The sequence below is a fragment of the Numida meleagris genome, chromosome 5 (assembly GCF_002078875.1).
Source record: "Numida meleagris isolate 19003 breed g44 Domestic line chromosome 5, NumMel1.0, whole genome shotgun sequence".
Classification (NCBI taxonomy): Eukaryota; Metazoa; Chordata; class Aves; order Galliformes; family Numididae; genus Numida; species Numida meleagris.
The window spans coordinates 25,810,772-25,837,417 of NC_034413.1; the positions used below are offsets into that span (position 1 = coordinate 25,810,772).

The 26,646-nt window shown below is 39.1% G+C and overlaps 1 long non-coding RNA gene across 2 annotated transcripts in view; it reads left to right on the forward strand.

Annotated features, from left to right (window-relative positions):
- Nucleotides 1-26,646, forward strand: part of LOC110399267 — a 248,452-nt gene that overhangs the window by 27,116 nt on the left and 194,690 nt on the right. For both annotated transcript variants that reach the window (XR_002439059.1, XR_002439060.1), the window contains exon 2: nucleotides 4,110-4,263. This is a non-coding gene — a long non-coding RNA (uncharacterized LOC110399267). The remainder of the gene's footprint in view (nucleotides 1-4,109; nucleotides 4,264-26,646) is intronic.

Sequence of the window (26,646 nt, forward strand, 5' to 3'; positions counted from 1 at the left end):
TTTTGGGCCTGTCCCCCCTTGTCACGGACGCAGACCCTTAGACAATACCGTGACACCTACTGGGCTCAAGGGTTGTGGACATGTTTTTTTCATACCTACGCAGCTGAATGTCATGTTGCCAATTCTAGTCAAACTGGAGGAAAAAGTGGGAATTCAACTGGAAAGCTACGGTGTTGTCTTGATGATGCTCTGTTGAAGTGCTGCTAGTCTTGAGGGTCAGTTATCCTTTTATGCTTGCTTTCATGTTGCATTTGGACCATTTACTGTAGTAGTTATATACGGGAAAGGATATAGAATTCCGTTTATCTTTCCCCTCTCTTTGCTGAGCAAATAGAACATGGATCACAATACATTAAGCACAGCAGACTGGAACACTATAGCTATTTTCTCTGGGCCCAAGGCCCAGCTACATCTGACTGGTTCCCTGCCAGGACAGCGCCTGGACATGTAAGCCTGCCAGTACTCACACAATCCAAAATGCTGTGCGTGAAGTGTGTTTTAAGTAATTTTGAAAAATAGATTTCATTCTCCGGAGAAGTCAGGAGGATGTATTTTGCTTTTGGGAAAAGTGCAGTAGCAAATTTATTCTGTGTAATTTTTTTTTGTGAATTTGTGCATCTAGATAGAAAGGAACAGTATTGACAGGGACCTTCCATTGCCAACTAATGTGTTCAAAATTTTACTCCAAGCTACATCCCTGTTTCCATGTGAGAACTGCAGGGAATAAAAATTTGCAGTCCTGTTCACGCTATACCAAATGTGAAGCAAGAGAAGTTTGGGTTCAGAGCTGGGCCTGAGGAGATATGAATTTCATTCCTGGACTGATAACAGATTCCCTACATAATATTGAAGATCTTTGTCATTCACTTCCAAAGTTGTTCTTCTGCGAAGTAGGAAAACTTCTTATTGCAGTGCTGCCTACAATGTTTTACAGTTTTCTCTGGCATCCGTTCATGCTTTTCTTGAAATTAGAAGCCTCTTTGGCACTGTTGCTCTTAGTACCTTCAGACAGGTATGTTCAAAACCTTCCCAAATTCAGTATAGGTTGATTATTACTTTAGAAAGGACATGAAAATCTTTTCTCACTGTAGGTAAACTTTGAAGGGACTCTTCTAGTCAACTCAGACTGACACAGGGGCACCCATTAGGTTTGGTCTCCATGGCTCTTACTTGTCCAACTCTGCATAATGGCACTGATGAGCAGCTAATGGGAGCTGGATTGTCCGTGTGAAATGGCTTGGCGTTTTCATTCTGCTCTCTATCTTGCATCTACCTCCTCCTTGTAAGCAATGATGTTGAGGTTGTTATCAGTCTCTGGAAAGGCCAAGAATGTAATAATATTAAAACTATATGGTGAGATGACACAGGTTGAATGATCAGTTACACAAATATGAGGCAAAGTTAAGCTAATAGCTTCCTATTTTATTCCTAGGTAAGCTTTGGTTTGCTTGTACCTTCAAAAACCTCTTTTTTTTTTTTTTTTATGAATGAATATACACGATGATTAATTTTATTTAACCACAATTTTCAGAATTCTTATCTTGGTTTAATCAAAAATAAGAGAGAATAGATACACATTGTTGGTGCGAGATGAGACCCTTTCCATTTCTTATTACTTTGAATCCCTTTTAGTCCTGTGGAACTCTGGGGAAAAGATTTCAGACAGTGTGAAATAAATTCAATCTGGCAGTTGCTTCCCCCATTTCCACATCCAAAACTCATTAGAACTGAACAGAATACTTCAAAATGAAACAAACAATACTACTTGAGCAGTGTTTTGGATCAATTCCTCTCAATTCTGCACCTTTTTGTCTCTTTCAGCTGTTACACCTCAGTGTTCTTAAAATGAATGAAAGGGGAAAATTGAATGGGGTTCTGTTAGCCTCTGGCAGATTCTTTTTCATGGCTGCATCAGTGACAAACCAGAAGCTGCTCCTTCACAAACCCAAGTCCCACCCAAAGGAGCTCACAGTCTGAACTTACACAGATGCCCACTGATTAGAACCACACTCATTTTTCCAGTGGATCAAAAAGTAAGATAAAAATCTGTACTTTAGAAGCCACTTGCATTGCATGGAAAATAACACAATATATTCATCATCAATGCAGTCTAAACAGTACATACTCTTCAAGGCCACCTACTGGTATTACAGATATTAACTACCTATTTATGCCTGATTTAAAAAGAGCAGTCAAAACTTTATTTGTACTCTGCCTTCTCTGGTTCTTTTTTCTTTTGCTATCTAATTTATCCCTTCCCAACATCTCATTTTTAACATTTACTTGTGTGCCCTTCTTATCTAAAATTTTTAGTCTATTATAGACCTGGGTCTAACTGAGCAGGGCAGTCGCAGTTTCTTGGGACACTGATGTTATGCAGTTTAAAGAGCTCTATGTGGTTTCATCAGGCTCGTCATGGGATGAAATGGGGGAGGATAGACAAGCCAGGATGTTGGTGGGACACTAAATGTATCTAACTAAATAATACAGGAGAATATTAGGATTGCAGTAGAATTTAAGTGTCTTAAGAGGAGGCGTGATTTTTTTTTTTCTGCCTGTGTGGCCTGATCAGTCATACACAGTAACTTCTAATATTTGGAAGAATATTTCAAGCTAGTGTAACAATAAAAGTTCAATCCCTCCCCATCTTGTAAGAGAGAGTCCTTAAAAACTCACTGTCTACCTAATGCAGACAGTCTGTAATATTTCCTCCTCTTCATACTGTGAAAGGAATGTCCTGCTATGATGACCACCCTCTTGCTTCCTATTGCTCTTTGCAGGAAGTCTAGACCATTGACAAACTGTCATCAGCTTCATGGGACTCATCCTTAGTATGTAATGCCATGTAAATGTATGAAGCAATCAACCTTTGATTCCTGAATGGTTGTGGGTTGTATTGATTCTGTGGTTTTTTGAGAAAAATGATCATGGTCTCCCTTTGAAGGTTCCTCTGCTTTATTCTTTTCCCCTGATTCTATTTTGTTGTTGTTGTTGGGTTTCGGGGTGGGCAGTGACAGTGGTTTTTCTCTGTATGGGTTTTGGTGGATGCTGGAAGGAGTACTTGCGCTTTCTCTCCACTGTTCTGCTCTGTGGGAGCAGCTGATTCATGTTAAGCATACGGAACTGAGACTGAAGTTACAAAGAACAGTGGCTAATCCTTCTTATCTGTAATCTTATGACTCTTCAAGATGTTACTTTGTCCTGCTTAGATTTTTACAATTACTAAATTACTGTCTCTGTCCCAATGCAATTCCTTCTTCTCTCAGGTACTTTAGGAAACAAATGATGTGTTTTTGAGCTGCTTTTGAAAGAAATGTATCTGTCTAATGTTCAAGCATTTCTGCTTTCATATAAGTCAGTCTCGTTAAATAATATGTTTACAACAGCAAAAGCTTCTGTTTATTTTCCTGAGTATGCAGTGTTGAAAGAAATGAGTTGATATATGTGATCTTTGATACTTCTATGGATTCAAGTAATAGTTGATATAATAGGTTGGTTTGGTTTTGGATAATGATTTCTATGAAAGCTTAAATATTTCATAAAGAAATATATTGGGAATTGGTATTTGATACATTAAAAAAAATATTAGCAGCACAAACATTGAGATTAGGACATCACACAATTTAGAAAGGTAGAAGGGAACCAGTTCTAAGAACAAATCACAGCACTGGAGTGTGTGGTGCGACTGTTTAAGCCTGGAGGTTCTTCTGCAACCACTAGTTGAAGCACAAGCTTCCATTTGACAAGGAAACAAAAAGTGTTTTGAAAACATTTGAAACTTCGATGCAAGACCTGGACAGATTCTGTTCTCATTGACAGTTACTCAGCTACTGTCATACTATGCATATCTGGTGACATTTTAAGCAGAATAATATGCAGTATAATGAGAAGAGTTTTGGATGGATTTTTTAATTTTTTTATAAATCTCTAAAATATATGGAGATGCCTGCTTTAAAAATAATAATAATAATAATAAAGACCTTGTAATCCAAAATGTTGACCTGTTACTAATTGAAAGGATGAGACTGACTCAGAAATGTTCAAGGAAATGAGAGGTGATCATTCAAATAGTAAGGCTGTGACAAGGCTCTTTTTCCATGTTCTTACAGATGCTTTCCTCAAGTGGGAGAAATGCCAAATGCCTGAAGTTTGACAGCTGGTCAGAGTGGGTGTGCAGCCTCTGAACAAGACTCTACCACTACAGAAGGAGACAGTTTCCAGAAATTGCTTCTACAACATCAGTGGCTGTTTCCAAAGGGAAAGGTAAGGCTGTCATGTAAGATAGCGTGTGCCCGCCCCCCCCCCCCCCCGAAAAATGCGAAACGCAGTGAGAGCCTGTGAGGTACTTATCCGACTGTAGAAATACCGCCCTCTTCTGGTGACAGTAGTATTTAGTACATCTTGGTACACTAGATGTTTTTCAAAAATGCAAACGAGATGTTTTGAACTCTTATATTTATGACTGCATTACTCTGAGACTGTTAAGAGTTTTAATTTTCTTGTTACCCCACCTGCTGTTCCGTTATTAAAACCTTAGGTCCGCTTAATCAAAAGCGCGCTCTGCAGTCAGATCACGTAGATTCTATAAAACTTGTATGTGTGAGTATGCTACAGAAGCTGCTCAAGACTGAAATAATTCTTAAACTTTCTGATATCTGTTTAAGAATCTTATGGTAAAACAGGAGTGTTGCACCTAGAGTCAAGTCATGTGATGCTGCAATAAAGAACTTCCTTTCCTGTGATAGTAAGCACACATCTGCACTATGTGCAAAGGTGGAATGCTTGTCAGGAGATTTTCTTGAAGACTTAGAGATGTACCATATGAAAAGTGCATGGCTGAAAATGTCAAAGATAATGGAAAACCGCGGCAAACTCAGTCCTCCCTAAATCATGTAGTTTAGTGCATGTGATTTCATGCCTTTTAGGGAAAATGTCATTGAGACTTTTTTTTAATACAAATGCTGTTTGAGGAGGGTATTAATGGATCTCCATGCTTCAACTTAGGTGTAGTAAGGTTTACTGATCTTTCATTTGCTGCCAGCTTTGCTGAATGCTTTTCTGACAATGGAAGGTATGATGAGAACATTCTCTTGCACTTAGTGTTTTCCTGATGATCTTCATTTGATGCCCAAATAATGAAGCCTTCGATCTTTCATGTAGTTGAGAGATAATTTAATTCCTCAGTCTATATACCTCATTACTTTTGCTGTGGAAATAGTTTTTCTTCCACAGTTTCTGTTTGTAAAAGAGCCTGGTATCAGTATATCAGGACTCTAGTTCTTTTCTGCACTTGTTTATAGCTTGCATGGGAGACAGGAGGGTAAGCTCTTCTGGTCCTGTTACTTATTTTTCTGTACTGATGCAGCCAGGTCCAGCAAGTGCAGTGAGGTAAAAAAAATGGCAGCAGGTCTGCAAAGAATCTTGAGGAGAGTAGTGCCTGGAGTTGGGAGGGACAGAGGTGGCAGCAGTGAGGTTCACTCTGAAACAGTGAGGTGAGTATCTGAGCTTAAATGCATCTCGTGAGCCAAGTGGAAGACACACTTGCACACATGCCAGACATGGCCTCTCACAAGTGTGTCTGACACAGCTCTTTCTCAGAACTTAACAATTTTGGCAACAGCCTGATCGGAGGTTACACTGCTGGTGCCAGAACAGTAGCAGCCTTGAAGAGAGGTAGATAAAAGCCTGTGGGAAAAGTTTCAGAGCCTATTCATGCACTCAGGTTACTGACCCGTGCTAACAGCTGGACTATTCTCCATAACTACCTGAGGATGCTAGAACCATTACTGAGGTAGCTGTTAATACTAGCCTTGTATCCACTACTTACATGGAGAAAAGGGTTGGTAGAAGTTGGATATCTGGAAGATTCCTCTCCACTTCTGGCCTTGTAACCACATTCATTTATGTGCTGTTCAAAGATTAAGAGAGCAATTTTCTGAACATGTTTGATTTAGGTAGTTAAGACTGATACCAAGATCCTGGAAAAAGTCAGGCAGCTCCAGATGGCTAACCACATGTTCTGATGGTAGTATTGTCAAAGGAAGATGTGGAGCGACAAAGAATCTGACCTCTGATGACACACCAGGTCCCAGTGCTATCTTTGGCAGAAAACATGGCTGGCTGGAACTTTCTTTCAATTACCAGAAGCCCAGCGCTAAGTATCAACATTCAGGGGAGATTAAAATGGATATTAAGCTCCTTGAAATTTGTTGTACCACTGAGTTATGTGCATCTGTTTGCTTTTCTCTCCTTTGTCCTCACAAGATAGCCAGTTTCTCTAGAGAACTCTTACTGAAATAAAATTGACTATAGCCTTCTTCAGCCTTTGAAACTTAAATTCAGCCTCCTCTCTTATACCCTGTGAATCTGATAAAAGAAGAGATTGAATCTGAAGCTTGTAGTAATAAGCTACTGAATCAGGCACCATGGTGGGGTTTGATTCTTTAAATAGCATTAAGAGTCTCTAAGTAATGTAGAGGTATACATATAGAGATTGCTTTTAGGGGAGTATGGCATGATGCATGTATGGCAGTCTGCCTTTACAGGAAAAGAGGGTGTTTCAGTGCAGCGCAGAACCATTCTGCTGAAACCAAGGCAGCTGTGGTTCAATGTGGTGCTTTTTGTTTCTGTGTTCTGCAAAAATCTGTTGAGAGAGAGCAAGAATGAGGCATGTTTTTAAGACTTCTGTTTGTTACCTCATGTGGTGTTTAAGGTTCTGAGCATTCCTTGAGCCACTGTATTCATCAGGACAGGCTCTTCTATTAGCAAAGGGTTGCTTTCATTTAAACCCTTTTCAGGAAGATCACAGGAAAACTTGGCTATTCATGATGCTCAGTGATTTATTTTTTTTCCTTTGCAGGGACTGTAGACATAGTAACGAGGTTTTCCCTCCTGCAGACACTATAGTCCTTTTAAAGATTTAAAAAATAACCAAGGTTATTTTAACATTCAGCTAAATTGAGCTATGAAAACTTGTTTGTGCTTGTATTTTTCTAAAAAGTGTTCTGAAAAGTATCAGTTAAAACCAAAGCATGTTAAAAATTATCTGGAGAATGTTACGCTGATTTCTCTTTAGAGCTGTGGTGATCTTTGTACTCACCTACATATTAAGCATTCAATCTAAGACTCCCACATATGCTGTGGAGGCTTTGGGGGCAATGTCACTCCACCCCTCCTCTCCTGTCCCTCTCACTTTACTTGGAAAGAGTCCTAGAAAGACAACCTTCCTCCAAGTACCTTTAGAAACCTATAGTCCAAACTTCCAGTGAAAGTGGGGCCATTGCCAACACTAGATCAAGGCAAATGTAGCTTTCTCTAGTTGAATCTGGAAGTCTCCAAAGATGCAGCTTCCACAACCTCTCTGGATGAGCCCTGTAAGCAGGAGATGGGTTTTCCTGCTATTTCTTTTCTGTTCCCAGCTCACTTGATGATGATTTGGGTCTAATGACGGAGTAAAGAGAAAGGAATGGGAGCATGAGCTAGCCTTACGTTCAAAATTTTAGTAGGTCTTCACGTTAAGAAAAGAGGAGGTAACCCTTGCTGTGGAGCTAATAAAAAGCATTCACAGCTGAAGGCAGGATGAAAACAGAATGAATAAGATTCAAATAAAATTGCACCTTGTTATCCCTCTCCATCTATCCCTCAACAGTCACCCCTGTACTTGGAGCTTCAGCAGATATTAATGCCTTCTAGCTTTAGGTATCAAATTTTGTTTAGTTAGGAGTCTAAATTTTGTTATTTGGTTAAGAGGAAGAGATGTGTTTCTGATTATAATATTGACACTTGTCCTCTGTAAGTTCGATACATTTTTTTGAGGAACTCAGGAACTTAGACATTTAAGTTTCAAGCTTATGATAGTTGTCATCTCTCAACAATGTGGGCAAACCTTTAAAATCAAGTGTGTACCTTTGTGACTTAGCAGAAAAGCAACTTCATCTTTTTGACCCTGAAATGACTTGGACTTGAGTACTCTGGAAAGGATATATTCAGTCTGCTTTTATTGTGAAATGACATGAGTAAATCACAGAATAGAATCATACAATGGTTTGGATTGGAACCTTTCAGATCATCTAGTTCCAACACCCCTGCTACAGGCAGGGACAACTCCCATTAGACCAGGTTGCTCAAAGCCCCACCCAGCCTGGCCTTGAATGTTTCCAGGGAGAGGGCTTCCACAGCCTCCCTGGGCAACCTGTTCCAGTGTCTCACCACCCACACAGTAAAGAATTTCTTCCTAATAGCTAGTCTAAATTTACCTTCTTCCAGTTTAAAGACATTATGAATGAATGTGTCCTGGTTAATATAACTACTATGACTACTATGTGTATGGTATATATGTGATGGTAGAACGAAGGGAAATGACTTCAAGCTCAGGGAGAGTAGATTTAGGTTCGATATAAGGAAAAAATCTTTTACAGTGAGGGTGGAGAGGCACTGGAACAGGTTACCTAGTGTTGTGGTTGTTGTCCTGTCTCTTGAAATTTTCAAGGCAAAGCTGGATAAGGCCCTGGGCAGCCTGATCTATCTGTGGTGTCCCTGATCATTGCAGGGGAGTTGGACTAGATGGCCCTCAGAGGTCCCTTCCAACTCTAAGGATTATATGATTCTATGATATACTGTGCAAAACTATTAGGATCATCTTCATAACTCTAAATGAAAATGGGTTTTGTAGAAAATCTTCATCTGATCAAGTCAGTCTTGACAACTTTGTTGCGAAGTTGTAACAACTTTGGTTTTATTCTTAAAAGTTAAAAGCAAGATGAGATAAAACAGAAGTTTTTGAGAACTGAAAATCAGCGATGGGTGTTTTGATCTCCAGACCCTCACTAGTAGGACAAGTTCCATCTTCCCCCACCCCCAAAGGAAAGTTGCTCTGCGGGTCTTACTAGATTTTTGACATGACCTGGAAATTATCATTTTGTGGTTTTGCACTCATCTCTCTTTCCAATTTTTATGGCAGTAATATCTACAAAGGAAGAGTATTTCCTGAAGGTAGTAATGCTTCATAAGTATTTGAATAGAATTCCAACAGTTGTGCTGGAGATTCGTTTTCTTTGTGTAAGCTGTGAAATTTAAAGCATCATCAGTGATCTCAATTTTGATGGTAGAACACTTGAATAAAACAGATGCTTTATCTTTTTCTTCTTGTCTTGGCTGTAACTAACAAGTCTTGAAACAAATAAGAGAAACAACAGGAAGCTACTAGTGACAAGTCTGAAATGAAGAGAACAGGGAGGGAGATTGTCTGATGTGCTGCAGGATGTATTATAGTTAGGAAACTAGTGGAAACTTGATAAATGAGGAACAGAGGAAGAGAAATCAAAGAGGATAACCTTAAGACACTTGGCAGTGCACTGCTGGATGTTGGAGAGCAAGAAATAGAACCAATTAGCATTCTAGACTGGAGGAAAAACTGCCCACTTTATTTAACAGTCTCCCAAAACAAAAAAAAAATGCTCCCTCCCAACTGTCTGTAACTCATGTTCCTGATACTTATGGAGTAGAGTTCCTGTGTGAATTTCTCATTCTTCATTCCTGGATTGTCCTTGGAAGCATTCAGGTAAACTGGTTCACATGCATGTCCTCAGCCTGCAGGTGGGCACCTGTTCCAATGGGAGACCTGGACTAGGCATAGTCTCCATTATTTCCTAAAGAAGAGGCAGTCACTGCTTACCTGGAGGACAGCCTGCTTTAGAAAGTACTTAATTATTTAAACGTTTGGGAGTGAGCACTGACTTTCCTTTTAGTTGTTTTTAACTCATAAACACCACCTTAGGAAGCTCTGCCTTTAAGTCAATCTGGCAAACATCAAGTAGAGGGATAAGCTGTCTGATAATTGTACATTTTCACCTGTCACTTTCTCAGGCAATTGCCTTAAAGCTTAATGAATGCTTTATTTTTGTACAGATAAATTACCAACTCCTGAACATTTTGTAATTGTTTTCTTATTTTTATTAGAGTTGAATGTAGTCCCTTTAAAACGTTTGCCCAGTTGTAAACTGTACCTTTTGTTTGTCAAATCTTATGACTATTAATGAGTTCTGAATCCTGAAATCAGAATAAATATTCTAAGTCATTCATATGAAATACCACAGCAAACTTGAGTAAGAAACATACCATGAAGGATAGTGAACCGTGTAACTATTGGTACCTCATGTGTTAATCTTTGAAACAGCGACGTTTTTAGAAAGTACTTTGTACTGCGATTATAGAAATACTGAAATATCATGGTGTTATATACTGTTCTTGAGACAATCAAGCTAGCATTAGATTCTACAGCAGAATACAACTAATATGATTAATATACTCATTAGACCATAAGCTTAATTATTTCAAGAGTGATTTGTTATCTTGTGGAATACATCGGTGTACAGTGGGCTCTGTGAATCAGGACAGTGATCAGTGTATCTGGAGTTTATTGAAAACTGGAAGGAAAATAGGATTTATTCAGAATTTTCCCATGGAAAACCCACTTGTTCGCACCTGATAGCAATGGCTGTAATGAGTAGTTCTTGTTTTATCTGTTAATTGTGACATAAGCCTGTTAGTGCAGCAAGAGTTGAAAGCTCTTTGCTATATTTATAGTGGCTGATTTGGTAAGCTGAGGCCCATGTTCTGTGTTTTGGTAAGCTAGAAGTAGAAAAAATTACTTGACATTTTATTTGGAAAGCTGTCCTCTAGGTTTAATTCTTTTGAAGCACTTTGGAAATACTGGCCAAGAAAAGCTGATAACTGCATTGTACAATCCTTTTTACATACAACAGAAAAAAAATCTCTGTTCTCGGTGAAAGAATTCTCTGTTCTCAAGATGAAAATTTTCACATTCTTGTTAATGAAGCTTTTCAGCTTATTTATGCTTACACCAGAAGAGCATGGAAAAACTCTCCGTAAAATATTGAAAGGATGGCATTCACTGTACATTGTGCACTCGAGAGCACAGTCTAAAAATGAATAACTCCTATTGCTGTGGAAAATTCCAAAATCTCGTTAAGTTTCTGACAGTCACAATGATGCTTTTTGTAAAATGCACTAAAGCATAGCTGGGAAAGCCATTATGTCTGCACGAAGCCAATGCAATGACACTCTAGTACCCAAACAACACTGACAGAAATGCAAATAAGGAATATAGGAACTAAACCCCCAGACTGTCAATCAATCAGATAACCAGTTGGGAGTAATTCATTAGTTTAATCCGACACAAGCATGTAAATAAGAGACCAATACCTATGTCATCTGCGCAGTACTGAACAAGGTCTGGCTTGTATCACTCCTTATGCATGTATGTTATTAGTCAATAGTGACGAGATCAGCAACACGACTTCAAAGTTGGAGCTTTTCTGTTTCTGTCCTACCTATACTAGTTTTATTAACCTGAGCTTAATTCCATTTAGTTTCCCCTGACTCCCCAGTAATTTTTCCTGGGACTCTATGCTCAGTTAAAAAATGAAAATAACAACAACACAAAATGAACAAAATGGGAGGGATGAAGTTCATATATATATGTATGTATATACATGCCAGCAATATACATATATATTGCTGGCGAGTACCTTCAACAGTCAAAGAACACATTCAAGCTCAAAGCCTTCAGAGAGCCAGCAACTGAGTTAATATTCAGTTTGCATGATTCCTCCACAAAGCTCTTTGTAACAGACAGAATTTGTTGAATAAAATCCAGTTATAGGAATGGTTTTCTTGTGAGAGCTTCAAGACTGTACAATTAGTTCTTATACAGCTTCTGATTTTCAAAAGTGATTATTCCTAATTTTCGACCACTACAGCTGAATAAAAAGGTACAGGAAATGCACAAAATACTGTGATTTTCAAGGCCAAGATGGATAAGCCAACCAAAGAAAAAAAAAAAATACTTGCACTATCTGTCGTAGAAGGCAGAATAATATAGAAAAAATGTATGTTAATGGAGTTTCAGGATAGGTGTTAGGACTATTCAGACACCAAAGGACTTGATAACAGACTGACATAAACAGAAGCATCTGTCTTTCTAAGTGCTGACTGATTAAGAAAATTACTGCATTTGTTTAACTAAGCTTTATTCTAACACTAGGTTAGTGGTGAGGATTAGAGGCTTTGTGTCTTTTTGAGGGAAAATTTTTAATTTCATCTTTGTAGAAATGCGCTTAAATAAACGCTTTCATTTACATACTGGGCTTGAATATGATTGGTAGGACAGGAAGATGAAATGTGTAAATAGCTGTAACTAATGGGGACAAATGATGGTGCAGGAACTGCTGGAAGACTCCTTTGCCACCTGCCAATCCACCTGCACAGAGAAGATGCTCTGAGCACCTAATTCACTGGGTTTTAGTGTCACTTGGCATTAGTGGAGCAGCCTCTGTGTTATGCAGGCCAATTTTTCTCAGAAGACAAACTCCTGTTCTGCTGCTCCCACTGTGTTCAGGAGCGAATACAGGTGTTTGGCAACTCTCCTGAAAGCAAGTGAAGTCACCAGACCCTTGTAAGCTTTACATTGCCACAAAAAAAAAGCAAAGTTTTTCAACTTCTTAGAAGCAAGGAGAACACTAGAAGTTTTTTGAGGTAAAGACAACTGTAAATTTATGTGGGCACTAAAAATTCCTTTTGGGTCTGAACTGAGCAAAGTGCTATGAGGATAGAAGGTACAGTCTCTATCTAAAATCCAATTGCGGAGACTGTGTTGTATGCAAGTTTACAAAAGTTATGTGGCACGTGCTACCTGACTGCTGTGAACCCAGCAGTTTACTAGTGCAAAGCTCTGGACATTCACTTTTGGGGAAATACGTGGTTTGTTCACGTGGATTGCAGCACAGCATGCAGGAGGGAATGCCCCCGGAGTCCCCAGCCACTGCTGCCAGAGGGCAAGCAAAGGAGGGGGTACAAAACACCTGCAGAGAAATTGCTACTGTTACGTCCAGAATCTAATATGTAGGGAACACACTTTGAGTAAAGTGATCCTTCTCACTAATATCATTTTATGTGTTTCTTGTGACTGTGAGACAAGGCAAGGTAGCAGGGCCTGTGTAACCATGTCTTCATCTGCACAACAGCTGTATATGAATAGCTGCAGAGCAGTGGAGAGTGGCATGCTGGTGGAGCTGGAGTACTGGAACGTAGCTAGAGGCTTGCGTTTCAGGAGTATCATCAGGACTGATTTTGCATTCTTTCTGCCTGTTTGTTTACCACAAACCAGTACAGTTCCTAAAATGAGAAAGTTTTGTCTCCAAAGACTGAATTGAGCAAACTCACTTGTCTTGAGAAATTCCATCACCTACATTTAAAAAATTTTTCAAATGGTGGCTTTTTCCTTCTCTGTTTTTTTTTAAGTGAATAGATATTCATTAGGGAAACAGTTTAAATCCCAAAAAGTACATCTCCAGTATTGGATATTCTTCTGTTCTCTCAGGGTTTTACTTGCAAGCAGATCAATTAGAATCCAATGGCAAGTAAGCCTGAGGGGATCCTTCCTAGGCCAGTGTTCAAAAGAAGCAGAATGTTGCTTTGTTCTGGAAGGCTGTTAGAACTCTCAGAACTTCCTCTTGTTCATTGTTCTCCTTTATAATTGCTATTTTGCTTTGACAACAGTATTTTCAGTGGATCAGTTTAACAGGAAAGAAGCTCCAACTCATTACTGTTACCTCCTTAGCTGCTTAATGAACCAGTCCTTCCTTTTCGAAAATTTAATAGATTATTCTGCAACAAAATGAAACTCACCCACAAAGAGCAGTAGATAGAACAATTACTAATAATTTCATCAAAGAAAGTTTTCAGCTCACTTTGTCAATCTAGTGAGTAAAATTAGAGAGATTTGTTGGTTGATTTTAGAGGTGTATTACTCATGAAGCTTTTATGTGTGTGCCTTAATGGGTATCAGATTCCCTTAAGAAAAACGTGCATTTCAGGACAAGGCTTATTCTGTGGCAACGGACAATTCCCAACCTTACTGTTCCCAAAGGAGTGCCAGAGGACAAAAAATTTCTTGATTTCAACCAAATACCCACTTCCTTTAAGGGACCTGGAATTTACTGAAATCTTGAAGGAGTTTTTTTTTCCTTCTGGACAGCCTATGGAAGGTAGGAATTAGTTTTGCCTAACTTCATGAGTTGGGTAAAATATCAGAGTGTCTGGGTCCCACATCTAGAGTACAGCCAAGGATTTCTTTTCTCACCTGTGCTATGGATTTTTTGTGTTTGTATGATTGCATGAGGCCAGAGTAGAATTCTAGCCAATGGGAGTTTAAGGCAAGAATGTGTTTTCCATTTGGGCAAAGAGTTAACAGTTTAGATCATAGATGGAAAGCTGTTATTACCTCTCAAAGTGAAATTCAGGAAAGCACACCATCAGAAATAGTTTCAGAGATGACTTAGATGAAAGATGAGAGGGTCAAATTCTGTCAACAGTAACCACTGCAAATGCATCAGTGAATATTACATCTCTTTTTTTTTTAAAGAAACTTACTTTGAAAAGGTGAAGGGGGGAGGGGAATGATTTCTATGTCTTTCATATGACATTTTTGACATCTGTCTCCAAGTACATGTGATATACCTTTGTATATAACTGAATATACTTAAATTTATTAGTAAGTTCATATACATGTTTGGTACACACACTTTATTTATCCAGCTGTTTCTAGGTGGCAGAATTCATCTGAAAGTTTGAAAACCAATCTTTCCTGAGTGCAAGCATGAACATTCTCAGAGCAGCCTTCCCAGAGGTACTTCCACACTTCCAGTTCCAGCAATCATTTAATTTTGAATGTAAATTAATTTTAAATAATTTTCTGTTGTTTAAAGCAGCAGTAGGTGTTATAAGCTTGATTTCATGGTAGCTTGAGCCTGAGCTGTGTACTTTTTACTCTTTAGAACTCTGAAAACATAGAGGTGCCTGCTGCCCAAACTGTGTGGCACTGAGTGATGCCTTAATCCTTGTAGTAAAAACAGAGTAGAACATACATTCCCACTTAACAGTTAAGAAGCATATGAGAAAAAATCTTCATTTGGATTCTTTCATAGATTTACAGCATATGGGGAAAAAAAGTCTAGCCACTAAGATGGCTCTTTTTTTCATACTAATATTGATGCTTGCTCCGCACTGTGTTCTACCTGTGGTTAGAAGCTCTTGTTCTGTTTAAATTATAAATTAATAACTGGTTTCATTGGCAATGGACTAAGAACTATTGTTTTGTGATTGTCTTGATAATCAATATGTTGTTGTTTGTGGGGCACTGTGGTTTTGCTCTACAATTGCATATTCTGTGGCCCAACTTAAATGAATGCAGAATTTAGCTAATTATTCAAAAGGTAAAAATCTAATCTTACTTTATTCAATGTACTGTAATTTAGGATTGACTATTCAGGAGTCAGGTCTATATGAGACTAGAATAAATTGAAGCAACAGCAGTTAGTGCATGCCTATATTTGTGTACGTATACATTTTTAATACATTAAATATATATTATTTATGTATATATGCATATCCTTCATGTACATACATGTATTTAAAAAAGTATTATACTATTATCATGGTGATTCCAGATCTTGTATGCCTTCCAGTCCTAATTTTGTCCTAAAATTTGGCCTTCCATCCTTACTGTTTGCTGGATCTTCTCTTGCAGAAGACTTGCCTCCTTTCTGGAACTCTTAGACATTGCCCCTCAAAGTTGCTCTGTGAGCATTGTACAGGGTATGTGGTTATGAAGATTGGTTAGACAGTAAAACTGCAGGGTACTCTCTCACACTAGCAAATTTCTACTGATTATCCATAGTCACACAAATAAATTTGTTACTAAGATAATCTTGTATGTCTCCTCATTTTCTTTATGTGAGCCATTACTGCTATCTTTGTATTTCAGCCTGTTTCCACCTTTTGAAAAGGCCTCTTTAATTTTTCTGTTCCTTTTCCTTAATCTTATGCAACATTCTGTACCTGAGCACTTCTGGCAATTCCTGAGCAAGTTTTCTCTGCCTGCAGAGTCTGTTTTGGCTCATCCTACTTCCACAGTGCAGCTGGGCATTCTAGATTGAATTTCTTTGCTTCATACTTGCCAGCTGCCAGACTTTAATCTCTTTCTAAAACTAAGAATTATCAAACTCAACTTTTTCTCTCATTACCGTAACAGAGGCCCATATGGCAGATTTACATAGGAAGACAAAACAAAGCAATTCTGCAATTATCCCCAAAGCAAAGGCTTCTGTGTTGAATCAGCCGGTCCCACTGCACAGATTTGGTGGAGCAGACTCGTGTCGTTCTGACAAAGTGGTAGACTAAGCTGGGCACTGACTGAGAGTGCTGAATTTTAATCTGGTTTTCACTACTGACTGTCATGGTGTCCTAGGGTCAGTTTTCTTTAAGCTTAGACTTCAGGGCCCACAGAATGAAGACTGTCTTTCCATGTCTTTCTGGTTTTTGTGTAATACTGCTGCAGTAGGCTCTAAACCATAGGCATTACTGCATCAGAACCTTGCATCAGTCACTGGCATCATATTCATAATCTAGAAACAGTCTTTTTTGCTTCCAAATATTAGAGGACCTCAGAAATGTTTTCAGTTCAGCTTCTGAATTCTCATAGACTCATTTTAACAGCAAAATGCTAAGGGGCAAGAAAGCCTTCAAACTGCAGTAATTATGGCTCGATTCTGTCCTTTAGAAGGGCGTCATATTCTTGGTTTGAGGTAAAGCTGCAGGAAACCAGCAGGTTCTTCTGAGTCTGAATAATTAGAGGTGACAGATACCACTATAAATGGAGATGTTGCTCTAGGCTGGGTTGAGGTAGCAAAGGTGACAGGAGTATAGAATGGTTGAATTCTAATCCAGATTTTGGGGAAATGTGTTAATTATAAAACCATATGACTCTGTTGCTTCTGCTTCTTTAACATACCCACATTTTGTTTTGAGGATGGCTTCTGTGCCAGAAGGAAACCACAGATATGAAGGCATAAGTGATTCAACACTTACTACTACTTTAACGTCCGAAAGAGTGCTTCTGATCAGCTTCTCTGGATACATTATTCAATACTTTGACAAGATCGGTTAATGTAATGAGTATGATTTTCCCATGGATACGCCTTGGTGTTGCTGTAAATCTGAACTTGACAAGAATCATACAGATGCTACTGATGGAAGAGCTAGTAGAAAAAAATGTCTTAGTGCAGTGTGTACTTTTATCATTTATATCAAATATTTGTCAATGGATGGATAAGAGTGTAAAAAAATTGAGTGAACTAAAAGTGAAATATACCAACAACATGTCACTTTTCTTCAAATGCTTTGTTTTCCTTCTTACTTTACTACAGCAGATGTCTTTTTGCTATTTGATCATTGAATTATATCCAAATATTTCCCTTTCAGAAGCAGGAATACAGACCATTGATCCTTCAGCAGGGTTGTTTCCCAGTCTTTCAAGTCTGATTGTGGATTTGTTACTTCTGTTGATAATAAGCAGCCCATAATAAGCAAGGTATTGACCACTGTGACCCTGGGGGGTGAGGGACTCAGCAGGGCTGCTGCTGCCCTTTCTGCTTCTGCTTTGTAATTTCTCCTTGGAAGCAGCACGGCAGGTCTTCTCAAGTGCTCAGCTGCTCGTTTAAGGTAAATAATGGGAACCAGAGTAACTCTAAGTGACTGGATAGGACTGGTGTTGAAATTGTGAAGTTTTTTATATGGCTGTTTTCCATCTCAGCAAGCTTCCATTGTTTCAGCAGTCAGTTGGATCACAAAATGACTTGAATGGGCATATGTGTTACATTAGTGACAGAGTAGCTGTGTACCTGCTGTGAAATCATTTTGAGCCCTTGTTTCACTCAGTCAGGCTGCTCCATTGCCGCTCTGCGGTGCATGTTTTGCAATGCACTGTGCTCTATGCCAGAGCTGCTGAGGTTATACCACACCACACTCCACCTAAGTTAGAAACAACAGCTTGAAAACTGATATCTCATCCTGCAAGAGAGGTGTTATTAACAAAAACATAGAGAGGAAAGGGATAGCATGAGGAGCTGTGAAGCTTCTATCCCTGTTGGAGTGTTCAAGAGATAACAACAAAGGGCCAGCCAGAATATCTCAGTACACAGTGACATTTCAGGGAAAGCAGGCCACGGCTGCAGAACGCACAAGATGCTGGCAGTCAGAGCTCTGGAACTACTGGGCTTTGTATGAGCTTCTCAGGTGTGTTCAGAGTGCTTCAGCCTGAGGCACTGTCTCTGTGTTTTCTTCCTGAGCAGCAGTGCAGTTTTGCAGATCACTCCCTGTTTGTTTGCAAGTTCCCTCCTACTGGTTCAGTTCAAATATATTTTGGTACATGCATGCTTTCCTTTGGAGAAACAAGCATTAGAAGCTACTACCCAGGTGTGGACTACATACTTCTGTGTACTTACTGGGACCAGGATGACCTGAATCAGTGAGTGTCATATCACAGAGTTCTCTAGCAATAAGAGCAAAGCATCCATATGGTAGGATTTATTGGTAGGATGCTCTGGGGCTGTCAGCAGCTCCTGCAATGTCCTGTAGAGCTGCTCGTGCTAAATTAAGAGCAAGACTTCATATTTACTGTTGGCCACAAGCTCTCAGTCGATTCTACTATTCTGCTTCTTTTTCCTGCTCTGATTTAGTGCACTTTGTCTCTTTAATTCTGAGACAGTAATTTATTAACTTTTCCTTGCTGAAGAAAAAAAAGGAAGCAGATTATGAAAGACTGAAATCCTTCATATACTATAACTAATTTTGATGATTGTGAGGTCTTTTTGCATGTGCACTTGTGCACTTAGGGATAAAATTAAAAGTTATTGTGTATTAACAATGTCACACTTATTCACCTCTATGCAAATTGACCTTCAATTTATGTGAAGCAGCAGGCACTGTGTCCTTGCTTGCAAGTCACACAAGTTTTATGTGAGCTGTGCTGTGAGCTCACTAGCTAATAAAAATATGTATGTAAAAATAAACAGAAAAGTCAGAAAGGAGAAGGACCTTCAGAGTAGCAGTACTATTTGACATCACATATCCTTCCTTCCCCAGTTCTCCTTGTTCCCTACTCACATGATTGATGTATAATCCCCATTTCCAGTCTCTAGTCTTCTTATGGCCCTGTTTCAGGAGTCCTTGATGTATCTCCATATCCCTGTATTTCTATTATTCTATGGAATGTTGGGTAGAATTCTCTTCAGTAGGACCTCAGGAGAGACGCACACCCTGGTGGTGCATGGGGAGCAGCAGCCCCACACAGACCATTCCCAGGTTCATTGGAGGGCTGTTGCTTCTCCCCCAGCAGCCTTGGAACACTTGGCAGCTGCAGCCCTCAGAGGCCATCAATGTAATTGCCCTGTTGTCATGGTTTTATGATTTTCGGTTATTGGTACTCCACATCATAACATCATGTAGTGAATGTACCTGGTTCTCAGAAGAGAAGGACCACTACATTCCCCACAGTACTTTGCTCCTCTGTTACCATTTTCCAGTCGGAGGGAAAAGATAAAAGCTTGCAGTATAAACCTTGCAGATCACGAGACCTCATCCCTTTTTCCGCTGTCTCTCGTCTTGGCAGCACCTCACTCTCCAGCCGTCTTATCGTCGGTAGTAGAGTAAGGCCTACCTTGATTTTGGGACATTCTCTCCCTCTGTATTGGATTTATCAGCTTAAATTGTAATTATATTGTATTATATTGTGTTGTTTGGCATTCTGATATCTTATTTAGTAAATTAGTTTGTTTCTCCTCAGATTGTTGCCGCTGTTCTTTGCTCTCAGGGCCATCTCCTTACCCTTTTTTCCCTTTTCCCTTTTCACAGGGTGTGGACCCGTGGATCCCCCGTCCCCTTCGTCACGGAACTGGGCCGAACGCCCATAAACCGTTGACACCTGTCTTCTCAGCAAGGTCTGAAATAGCGTGTTACTTGCATTAGAGAATGCATATCGGGAACCTGAAAGCTGAAGAAGGATGTAGCAAGTTTTAGGCACCCAGAGAATTAAGAAAGGTAGGGCAGGCAATGTGGCAGTGTGGGGTTTTGCAACTTGTGACTCACCCTATTCTGTCAAAGGAAATTACATGTGGCTCACGACTATTGCTGGTGGTGTGTTTGGGGAAAGGTCATCTCCAAACATCATATATCCTGTAAGACAAAAGGATCATGATGATGCGGTCCTGAATTAGTGGAGGAGAGGATGAGCAGGACATAGATAATACTTGTACACAGAGTGTGCCCTTGGGTAGCTGCTCGTGCTTGACAAGTGCTTATTGCCAGAATTACACTTAGCACTTAGCAGTTTGTTTGGCTAAGTTGTGACCACTGTATGTAGGAAGGAGTTTCCTTAATTCCAGAGCTTTGAAATGCTTTCTAATAAGGGATTTGACATAAAAATATTACTGTAGTAGTATAGGTAAGGTTCAGAACAGTGCCTAAAATGACTTCTGTTGCTTATAAACCCTACGTCAATCCGTTAAAGTGGTTGGACTTCTGGGATGGATATGTTTGCTGACTTTATGACTAACAGCCAGTGTTCAGACAGTGATAAACCTTGAACTGATTGCTCTTTCACCACTCAAAAACCTTCTGGCAGATAACAACAAAATGGCATCAGATACCAAACAAGAACAGACATCACTCTAATAAGCTGAGGGATCCACAATTCACATGCAAGATCTTACTGCAGTTTGCCTCTTTCTGTAGGAGAGTGTGGAGAGGTATTTGATGGACAGTGGGCATATTTATTAGAACATGCTCGAGTGATCTCTGGAGTGTCCTGGGAGGCCTGAAATGAGGAACAGCTGCTGTGTTGCAAGGTTGAACATCTACACCTCCAGGTTGTGCTTTACAGGACTGCTAACCACAATCTAACTGCAAGAATGCCTATGTGATGATATCCGCTGTCCAATTAGCAGTGTCGTAGCACGCGACGCCTACCTGAAGTGGGTGACTTCAGCGTGCGCGTTGCGACAGGAAAGTGCAGTAATCTGGCTACTGCCAGGTTGTATCAAATACAACAAGACAGAGAAAGACTTCATGCGCATGTGTTGGGCTAAATGCTCTTCCTCCTTTCCCAAATAAACTTGCATGCAGTGCATTAAGGGCATCTGGAGACAAGTGGGTATATCTGTTGTTAGGAGAGAAACATTGCACTAACATAAATTACTGTACTTTAAGTGTAATACCAGCCTAGATTTCTTTATTGGCTTCTGTGTCATCAAGCTCATTGAGAAATTGCCTCTGATGTAATAAAAAAGAGGGACCAAACAATTCCCCACACCAAAACAAAACAAAACTAAGGAGTCTGTGGAATTTAATGGGGATATGGAGTTCCCCCACTGTCATGCCTACAGTGAAAACTTCTGCAGAAGCTAAGGTGTCTTCTACAGATCTGGTCAGGGATCTTCCCTGAGGAGATACTTAACTAGGATACTGTTTGGGCTAATGGTATAGAAGGGCTGACATGCTCTTAATAGAAGAATCTTTCCTTGCTATTCTGTGATAATAAACCTCTGCTTAATGTGTAAGTTTTGAAGAGAGATAGTAATGTATTGTCTTTAGATAAAAAATATATATATTTTGCCTTTGTATTAAAGGAAGATGAAGTAACCTAACTACAGCTCTTCAGGTAAATTGAATTTGGGAGCATGTACCCAAATATGGAAGACAACATAGTAGAACAGACAGTATGCTAATAGGCATATAAATAAAAGTGAAATAAATATAGAAAAAGATGTATGGAAGAATCTGAAATAATTATATGCAAGTTTTTCATATTTCCAGGAAAAAAATCTGTCTTGGTTGTGAGATTCATGTTCTTGAATCTGGAAAACTCTTATGCTTGTATGTATTTTGTGATAACTGCTATTTTAATTGAACTGGCAGATATTTTTATCTTGCTGCATTATAATATGTGAACATACATGGAGCTATAAATGCCACACACATATCTGTTTATTGGCTCATCATCTAATTTGAAGTGGAAGCTATCTTGTGGGTTTTTTGGTTGGATGATTGTTTGATTTTTGATTCATTCTCAATATTAAAAAAATCATAGCTGGTTTCAAAACAAGTGTTGTAGTTGCTTATCCACAAGTGTTTCACTTTTTTTTTTCCTAGCAATTGAATGAATTTAATTGTCATTTATGGATCACGTCTCAACTTTCTGAAAAGTCTCCAGGCCTTGCTTCAGTGCTTTCTGGAAAGTCAGTTCATGCCCCTTTGGCCTGTTTTGGCTCATTCTATAAATTTCATGCCTTTTGAGTAGCTTAGAGCTTTTCTATTTCATCCATCTTGTTCCACAAGAGTGCCAGCTTATAACTTACCTCTTGGGAGAAGCCACCCTTTGTCCAGTGCCAATATTAGTGTACATCCAAATGATAGTACATCTCAGGACTTTGCAGGACAGCAGGTAGTTGGGAGCTCAGCCAAAGCATTGACTTCATCAAGCTATGAAGTAGCTAAAAACTGCCCCTTGGCAACAGCTTCTTCAAAGAAGTTATCAACCAATGATCAGTGATAAATCTTCCTCTCTAGGTGAATAATATAAAGGTCTCATAAGAATGTCCACTGACTCCTGACATGATAATAATTGTTCTGTGATACAGTTAAGACATCAGTTGAAGAACTTGGCCCATTTCAAAAGCTGAAAATTTCTGTTCCACCTGTTCATTCAGAAGAGAGGCTATAACAGTCTCATCAAAGGATCTAGTGTGAGACAATATTGTTAGACTCTCCTAGCTTGTGGGACTATGATTGCTCAAGGCCACTAGTGTTGTTCTTTAGCTGTTTTTTAATTAGATCAAAGCAAATCTATTTCTGCTATGCTGAAATTTCCCACAGTCAGTCTCAGAACACAACTGCCAGGACAGCCTCCTGCCTCGTGCTGTTTGGGCTGCACTGTGCCTGCTGTTAGGCTTAGGCTTCTACACATTGCATTGCATGCTGTTTTCCAATGATATTTTGCTGGCTTTGACCTGGCTTCCAGTTTTTTCTTCTCATCCTCTTTCATCATCTTCTTTCAAGGACATCTGACCTTTCACTTGGCTCAGCCACTCTGGTTTTACATATTAATTGCCCTGCTTGGAAGCATCAAACTGAACCTGGCTCCGTATCTGCCTTTAAAGAGAAAGGTGTGATATTTCTACAGGTTTCCTCTAACTTCATTTTTTCTCATTTCTGTCAAGTATGATTTATTGACTGATCAAGAGGCTATTTTAAGCACACAGAATACAAATAATATATGTTTGTACTAGAGGTTATTCTTACTGCTGTTGAGGTCACGGGCACAACAAGAAGAAAAAGAAGAGTATGGTTCTGACTCTAGGGCTTTTCTGCATTTGGTTCATAGTATGGGTTATAATGACCCAAAGGAGACGAACAAAGGGCTAGATGTTAAACCAAGGTCTTCCAGACAGCAGAATATCAAAATGCAAAATACCTTGCAAAACGTCATGGTCATTAGAACAAATACACAGAATTAAGAGCAGTAATAATGAAACTGGCCTGTGTTCTGAACAGCTCAGTGTGCTGCCTTCCCATATGCAGTGCTCAAGCTGTCTGCAGGGAGAATATGCTGTGAACTGAAGAAAAAATTGCCCATACATAAATTTATTAATTAAAATGAAAAAGCCACAACACCAAGTCTGTCTGTAAATACAAATTGAACATTATTTATGTGGCCTCAAAAGCAAGGAGGTTTGCCCAGAGCAAGTGCCCTGAAATGAAATTCAACCCCGGGGAAAATACTGTGAGCTGGTGAGTTGTAAGCATGATCTACAAGGGCTGCTCTGAAAGTAATACCTGACAATATTCCCTTACATTCTGTTGCTGTTTGACAGATGGCAGCAGAGGGGCACTCTGACAGAATGTTGTCTGACATGGAAGTGCATATGAAGCAAAGGTGTGGCACTGAATTCATCCATGCAGAAAAAATGGCACCTGTTGACAGTCATCAATGTTTGCCGAACATTTATGGAAACCGAACAGTGGATGTGAGCACAGTGAGGAGGTGGTTGGTGGGCAGCAGTGATGACGGTGACTGTGGGCTGCCTGCACTGGTGCAGGTTTTGGAGAGCGTGGCATGCATGCTCTTGTTTGTTGCTGGTGAAAATCCGTAGTTAATGGTGGTGACTATGTTGAAAAACAGTGTTTTGTAGCTGAGAATTTGCTCTATCAAATAGCGTTATTGTATTCTTTGTACCTGTTGTAGTTTCTATAGAAATAAATAGGAGGCATTACTTTGTGGGCAACCTGCATAGATGAAAGGGGATGGTCTTAACAGGCTTCTGCAAGGTGTATATGTGTGTATGGGAGATAGAATATACATGCCTTCTGCTATTCAGAAAGATGCTGAAAGGGAAGGCTACGGTGAAGCTACTGTCTTTGGTTACTATTTTTTCAGTCAATTTTTTCAAATATACAATGTGAAGAGAAGGTAAGACAGGGGTTATATCAGTTACTCAAGGACAGGCTCATCAAGATCATTAAGACTGTCTTGAATTGAAAATAATTAGATGTTTTAGAATAACTTTAATTTTATTTTTTAAATTGATGCAATGTTTGGTTCTTTCCTGAGTTACAGGTAATGGACTGAAAAGAGGCACTTTTTGTGTGTGGTTTGTGGTCCAGGGGCATTTTTCCTTTCTACTAGAATAACCAGTTGCACTTGGATATTCTCAATAAACTGACAATTTTGAATCAATGCATGGTTTTTATGATATGCATTTAAAAGTTGACAATTTATTTGATCTTTTCAGAAAACTCTGGCATTTCCCTTTATCGGAGATGGCTTGTTTTCGTATTAGATTTTTTTTTTTTTTAAGTTGGCATATTTTAAGCAGAACATACTAAGGTACAACTACCCAAATTGCTGCTCTCCAAACTACTGGAAACATTTTGCATCCATCCTTTCACTCTGCCTTGCATACAACCATCCATTGCCTTCAATCACCGAAAGACTCTTGAACTTTTTTTCGCAAAGCAAAGGAACATAAGAAGACAAATAAAGCAAGATTGTTCCCAGCATTTTGCTTTCAGCATCAGCTTTTGAGATGTTCTTGAGCTGATACCAATGAAAGACAGTCTGATCAGTCAGGCAGTCAAAGCGCAGCTTTGAAACTTTCCTGAGGTGATCCGTGTCAGTGGCAAAAGTTTGAAGGTGTTGGAGAAATTGATTTTGCGAGCAATGCTTTTTTGGTCTCCAGAAACTTACTGAGGAGGTAATATTAAAATTATTATTGGAATTTAACTGTATATAAATTTCTTACATAAAAAGCAACTGTGATTTCATTTATGCCTTTATTTTCTTAAATGACATAGTCCAGGATGATAATTATGGAGATGACAAAACACTGGGTAAGGTAGGCTCTGTAGTGAGGTTTCTCTGCTATAAAACTACAACAGTGTCACGATGTCACTGTCTTGAAAATGTTTTCAATAGTATAGTCCTTTGTAGCAGATGCAAACAAACTAGCCTTTACTAGCCCTTGTATTTGAAAGAAAACTATTACTTTGGATTCTGACTCTCCCCAGATTGATTTTTTAATTTACAGACAATCGCAATTTAAAAACAAAACCAAAACACCCTTATTTGAAAACCAGTAATTCAAAAACTAGGTTTTTTGTGAAACTGAAGGCCAGACTTGCAGAATGACCTCTTCTTGGTTTAAGTTTTCACTGATTGCAACAGATTTTAGCAGTTATTTTTCTCCAGATACTTCATTACTTCAACAACCCAAGTTGAAATTCTTTAATGTACTATTAATTTAACATTTAATTATATTAAAGAAAAGGTTCAAATTCAATGTTTCTGAAATCAAATAATATTTTAAAACTAGTTCTTCTATTAGCTGAAATACTTTGCCAATTTATTTCAGCTCAAGCTTTGGAAGCAAACTGTTTAAAGATGTTGTTTTGATGCTCTCTGATCTGGTGCTTTCACTAGGAAGAACAAGATGAAAAATTTTCCATTCCTTTACCAAGGAACTTGGATAATGAGTTTTAGTCATAGCTACTTAGAGATTAAAGACTTGCCATCTTCTTTCTCAATACTGAGTGAATCAGTTTGCTGCTAGACTTGTTTTTCCTTTCTGTTCTAGGCGTTAATGGCTGCTGTATTTAAATGTGTGCAGTGCCTGCACTTCCCATAGAGCAAGTTCCTTTACTCTGAAGTTTACAAGTTGTTATGCTTTAAATAGACGTGATGTTTCTGTAGGTTTACACTGCTTTTGTTTGTGTCAGCATACTCTTCTATGTGCCACAGTGAAAATTAGGCTCCTTAGACTGAGACAAAATGAAAAGTTAATATATTCCTCTAGACACTTTTCAATTTTGAGTTGCCAAATCCTCCTCTCCCTGACTCTCAATTAACCTCTGTTCAACCTTTTATTAGGTTTGTCTTTGTGCTTTTAAGAGAGCTGTTAAATTTGGAGTTAAATGGATTCACTTGGGTGATGTGTTCTGTCAAATGCTGTGTCTTGATGTCTTTGCTGCTGTTCTGCTGAGCAGCAGCTTTCTTGTGTGACAGGTTCGTGAGAGAAATTACAGTAGAGCGAAACACGTTTTGGTAGTGAGAGCTGGGAAATGCTTCTCTCAGAGCACATTGCAACCTTCTGTGTCTTCATGACAGACTTCTCCTTGGCCTCAAGAAATTAATACTGGATTTGGATTCAGACTATACTGATTTCTGACGTTTACACG